Below are 5,936 nucleotides of genomic sequence, written 5' to 3'. Positions count from 1 at the left end.
CGTCCGAGAAGCCATCGAAAAGCAAAACAGAGTTTGTTTTCTTAAATATTCCACTTGCGAAATGTAAGTAGAAACTGTTTGCTTTTAGTAACTTCTTTTTTTTTACTTCACGCACTGTTGCTACCATTTGAAACCTTTCGACAATTTTAGCCTTCAGTGAGCTTGCGTGGATCGAAGAGGAGATAACGTCATTCATAACTCAGACTGGGATGGTTATTTTAAATCACGAAAGCAAAGAACTTCATCTTCTCGCACATTTTCATCGCCCTATCTTCTAGTTACCTATATGAATCAAAATCAAGGTTCTTTATGAAATAATTACAAAGGAAATTTTCAGCTAAAAGGAACAGCCAGGCGATTTCTCGAAAGTAAGGCCTCTATTTTTTTGGCAAGGGCGAGTGCTTTAAACTGATGCCATGATTTCGGAATCCGAAAGGAAAAAAGGAGTTTATTTCTTTGATTGTAATAGCAATCAAATTAAAGAAGTCTACAGCACTGAAAAACTACACACTCCGAGCCTGTCACATTCGACTGTGCTCATATTTCATGACAATGAACTTGTTGAAAATGTTTTACCTGTCAGATCTACAAAACAATGAGGCTGTTTTAGTTGAATACTAAAAGAAACTTGTTACAGAGAGAAGACACTTACACTTGTACTTACCAGGAGAAAACTTTTCGAGATATTTGCATAAATATCGCCAACAAAGCGTTAATTAATACCTTTAGTAAACTCGGGTTGTTCTCGACTGGTCAACGAAGATTTATGCGTGCAAAAGCGTGTTGTCGAGTTATTTCCAGGTGAATACCGAAATTATCATGATAAAGTCTTCTTAAGAAGGCCACTAATAAACGTCATCAATTTGCGAAACAAATGGAAGTCTTGTTTTCCTGGAAAAAATGAGAATTTTTACACTTGATAAGTGTGTTTTTCAAGCATTTCATTCTCTGTACATCACGTCCTTTTTAAAGATTCGCGCTACAGTGCACGTTTCAGCAGAACCGATATGATTTTTTTCTGTCGGGAATTTGCTTATCCTCTTTATGAACAGTCGAGTGCCTTTTGACGGGTCGTATGAATGGCACATTCGTTTACGTTACATAAACAATGAGATCATACTGCGAGCACATTCAATTTCTCGGAAACGCCTGAACATTGATTTTCTTTCCGGAATCATCGTGCATGCATGGGACAAATATCTGCCTTGAAAGAGCACGTTCTCGTTCCCTTCAAGGTTTCTACTAAAGATCAACGTTAACGTGTAACCCGGGAAATGAGATCGAATAATGATTTTCATATATATAATTTTTTCTTTTTCAATTTCATCACTATCCTATCAGTGGAATCATTCGATGTAATTTAGCTTCATCGGACAACTTGCGTATAGGAGTGATCGCGAAGAGCCGCCAGTAAAAATGAAGTCACTAAATTGGTTTTTCAACGAATTTTGTGGTTCATCAAAAGCTAACCTGTCACTCTCTTTGATGGGGCTTCCAAGCAAGATGTTGATTTAAATAAGAATAGTTCTTTCGTCAGGTAATTTTAATACGGCATATCGGTAACGCTGCTTTGCCCAGATGAACATACATACACACACAGGGAGTTGACATCCGAATCACGCGGTCCAGAGTTCTAAAGCCAAAGTAGGGGGGTAGTTCTAAATATCGTTTTAATGTAATTTCCGGCCACTTGCCATCTACCAGACGGTTTAATTTAAGTGTAGAAGTCATACTAAAGCGCTCATGATTTAGCACGTTTTCAAGTCCAGTGGTTCCAAATTCCACTGGAACTATTATTATCAGCCTCCAATTTCTATTTTTTGTGGTGAATATTTCTAAAATAATGATAATAAATTATAAAAAGTCCATAACAAAATGAAACCGGAGTCTTCGAGCACAGGGAAAAACGTATCTTTACATTGGTAGTAAATTTTTGTCGTCGGTTTCTTTGAGCGAAGGTCGAGAATTAACAATTTATCACACTGCGTGGAATACATTCCATTTTTGCCATCAGAGCAGACGTAACATCTTTTTAATCGAATCAAGGAAATCTGTGAAAGAGCCCTTCTAGTTTGCTTAAAGGGGCAGTGTCACGCTATTTCCGTCAAAATTCAAAACAATAAAATACGTCTTTGCATCAACCAAGACCAAAAAATAATGGTGCAGTTTTGTTGCCAATAACTGAAGGACACTGAAGCTATTCTCTGTTATTTGCATCCATGGATGGAGATGTGGGTTGTGGCTGTCAGAAATATTGTAGGTGTGCGCTAAATTTACCCAGTTTTGACCTACAAACAGCAAATTTAGCATGCCCCTTTAAACGGTAGGTTAGGCTGTAAAGAACTCTGAACTACATTAAGGCGGAGATAAACATGAATTTCAATGACATTTTAGGATTAAGGAAGCGGTCAATGTAAAACGCAGACTGCAGATTGTAGACCGGGGGTAAAATGCAGACTGAGGTTATAATTTAACTGTTGAAAAAGTTCAAACCGATTAGAAATGCTAACAATTAAGCCTAAATATTGTTTAGGCCTAATTAGGCATAAGGTTAGCATTTCTAAGGGGTTTGGGCTTTTTCAACAGTTACGTTATAACCTCAGTCTGCATTTTACCCCTGGTCTGCAGTCTGCGTTTTACATTGACCGATTAAAGGACGTGTTAAATGAAAGACATTTTTTTTTGAAACACCAACAGACAGTTGCCCTCTAACCAAAGAACCAACAGCACTCCCAGTTGGTAGGGGACTGCTTGGGTGTCCATATACAGTACCAATTTTTAACTTCCAATTCTAATTTTTAAACTACAACAAATTTTCACTATTTCTTATTTCCCAAATAATCCCAATCCAACATCCAGGATTCTAGAAAGTTTACAGAGAAACGGCTTGTGATTAAGTAATAAAAATTCCTTGTGAAATTTGTGTGATCTGCTGTATTTTATCTTGTCATTATTTTTTGTTACCTACACTATTTTGACTTGAAAATTTTAATTAAGTTATTACAAGCGTAAAACAACCCTGTGCACGAATTTTCAACAAACGTTTCCAAGTCGCCAACACCCCACTTTATTTCTGCTCGCTCTACCCTACTCTACCAATTTTCAGTCCATTCATGAATTGGATTTCAGTTGACCACTAATCGTCAGGGAGAATTGTTGAAGGTATAGACCTTATTCCAAAATGGCCGTCATTTAAATATTCTTTTGTTTTTATTCAAATTAGCCCTTGATGCCTCGTTCTTGAGCTGAAAATTCAAAAGAATATTTTGCCTTGAACGAGGCATGAAGGTATAATTTGAATAAAAACAAAAGAATATCTAAATGGCGGCCATTTTGGAACAAGGTGTATATGTCACCGGTAGCCATTTAAGCCATTCAAGCATAAAGCACAGGCCGCATGAAAGTATTATAATCGTCTGGCGTTATACAGAGTCAAATCTGGAAGCCGCTCATTCCCACGATGAAAAGTGTCAAACTGGGCGAAGATAGAAGACGTGTCAAAAAACCTCAGACTGATAAAAGGGCCAAGTAGCAAAGGCGATAAGTGGCATGACGTCCCATTGACAGTGACAGAAGACTTTACAGATAGAGTGAAGAGTAATTCCATCTTTTGTATGATGGTGACACCCCCTTTATTCTCGCCGCGTTGACTTGATTCCTTCAAACGACTTATTAAAAGACAGTCATTCCGTTTGAGTATTAGGCCCCGAACCAAATTGGTTTAATAGCCCTTTTCACGCGGGTTAGTTTTTCTCATTTGCATTATAATGTAATCTAACGTGGATGCAAGGCAATTTCGGGCTATTTTGTAGTTTTAACCCGAAATTGCCATCGAGAGCTGCTTAGGGGAGCATTAAGCCTTGCCAAAACTCACGCTGGGAATGACTCGGGTTTTCATTGTTGTTGGATATAATGCTCCTGTTGTCGTTATTTCTTAGCCTTGGCCACTGTCCAGTTCAACAATGCGTGCTTAACACCACTTCACTTATAGCTTTTTATCGAATTTCAAATCTACCAAATCATTTAATTCTCTTCGATTTTGCATTCAAATGTGAAGTGATCTTTCAGATTATCTTCAAAATTGAAAGTATGAAAATTAATCGTTACATCTTTATTACAATGAAACGATTTTTTTGTCGATTACTTGGAGACCTTCACCTGGTCTTAGATGAAAGCGAACTACAAAAATAGTAGCAGCCACGCTGATATATGTATGCCTCGTTCTTGTCGGTCGAGTTGGGCGTGATTTATTTTGATTCATATCACATCATGCGGTTGTAACTTCAAAACGTGTTGATCAAATACTCAAGTGCCACATTCAAACAAAAGTTTGTTCTTATGGAAAGGTTTTGGTGGAGTGTTGAGAACACTTTTCACCGACTTCGGAACATGAGGTCTTATTAAGATGCGAAAGGTCTCCTCCGGCCAATGCACTCGGATTTGCCGGCAACCCTCTCCTCCAAAACCAGAGTCTTAGCAGTGTCCCTTTAATTTTAAACACTTTCATCCTGCATATGCCATTCCATTACATGTACAGTACAATAAAGCAGAGATATGGGATGGGTTGGATCGGCTGAGACTGAACGAACTCACCTTCTTTCAGTTCTTTTGTTGCTTGAAATTTTCGAGATTTTTGTTCGAACCAAGGCTTGAAATCCGGAAGGCAAATAAAGTAAATTAACGTGGCCAAGGTTTAAATTCAAACATCAACAGTACTTGTTTTTTTCTTCCCTGGACAATGATGGAAGTAGTTTTTGCCAAATATGACTATGAAATAGCAGTAATACTTCCCGTTTACGTGATGTTATTGTATGAGGTATCAATTAGCGATTATAAATCCAGCTGTGCACAAACCTAGCCTGCGCCTGGAAAACGCATTTTTCATTTGTTTTTGTTTAACTCGATATATCTTGATATATGCATTAAAACATGCCACGGCTTTTATTAGACACTTAAAGCTTCGTTCTTTTCTTTTTCAGTCCTTTATAAACATCAATTATCAATTTGTAATCGGTGGATGGAGTGGGCGTGAACTTTGCGAATTGCCCTGCACGCCGGCATAACACTCTGAAACTACAACAAAGAAATTTTTGTTTTCACTGCTGTCAAGTCTCGCTCTGGATAAGTAAGATTGTCAGTCTCAATAGTCGTTAGTCCTCTAGCGAAAAACTGAGATGAAACTCTCTTAGAAAAGAAAAGGTTTCTTGCAGAGCCGAACTATCGTGTCGAACTCAGTGTGAATAATGATACAACTTTATTGGATGACACAATTACTGATAATTCAGTAGTTTATACATTGTGGGCCGTTAATAATAGCATTGATAAAAATGAAATATTCACAAAGTATTCCTAAACTAAAGCAAAATTGTTAAAAGGTTCTATGAATAGTAAAATGATCGAGCTTGGAATTACTTATTACTAATGTACTTATTAAAATTCCTTAGGGTTGTAATGCTTCTAGTGCTATAGTCTAATATTTTCCATAGTCGGTTGCATAAAAAGTGCGTAGACCAGAATTGGTTCGAAAAAGGGGTAAGAATAAATTCTTATTTGATGACGCCCTTGTACTGTGTCTATGTTTATCATTAACATAGGAGATATAATCTTTAAGGTACTGAGGGCAACGGCCATTAACAATCTTGTGCATTAAACAAAGCTTCCTCGTTGGTATGACGTCATCAATAGGTAATCAGCCAAACTTACTAACTTGAGGTTCAACAAAACCTAGCATCTACGATTAGCCTGGCACAACGCTTTTGGACTCTTAATAATCGTTTCATTTTGGTGTTTCCCCACAACGTGCAACATTATTCAAACAACGGACGAATTAATGCATTATATAATAGATTTCGTAGCCGATGATTAAGATATAACTTAGCTCTTTTAACCAAACAAATTCTAGATAAGGAAATCGATATGATTATCCCAGTTCAAGT

The 5,936-nt window shown here is 37.3% G+C and overlaps 1 long non-coding RNA gene across 1 annotated transcript in view; it reads right to left on the bottom strand.

Moving 5' to 3' along the window:
* The window catches only part of LOC138023775 (uncharacterized), a 14,281-nt gene extending 9,529 nt beyond the window's left edge, over positions 1-4,752 (bottom strand). The window contains exons 1-2 of the long non-coding RNA XR_011126787.1: positions 4,594-4,752; positions 665-891 (exon numbers count right to left, since the gene is read on the bottom strand). This is a non-coding gene — a long non-coding RNA (uncharacterized lncRNA). The remainder of the gene's footprint in view (positions 1-664; positions 892-4,593) is intronic.
* Positions 4,753-5,936: the final 1,184 nt, after the last annotated feature.

This window comes from Montipora capricornis, chromosome 11, assembly GCF_036669925.1.
Source record: "Montipora capricornis isolate CH-2021 chromosome 11, ASM3666992v2, whole genome shotgun sequence".
NCBI lineage: Eukaryota > Metazoa > Cnidaria > Anthozoa > Scleractinia > Acroporidae > Montipora > Montipora capricornis.
Note: the sequence above shows the minus strand (reverse complement) of the source record. Positions and strands in the feature narration are given on the sequence as shown.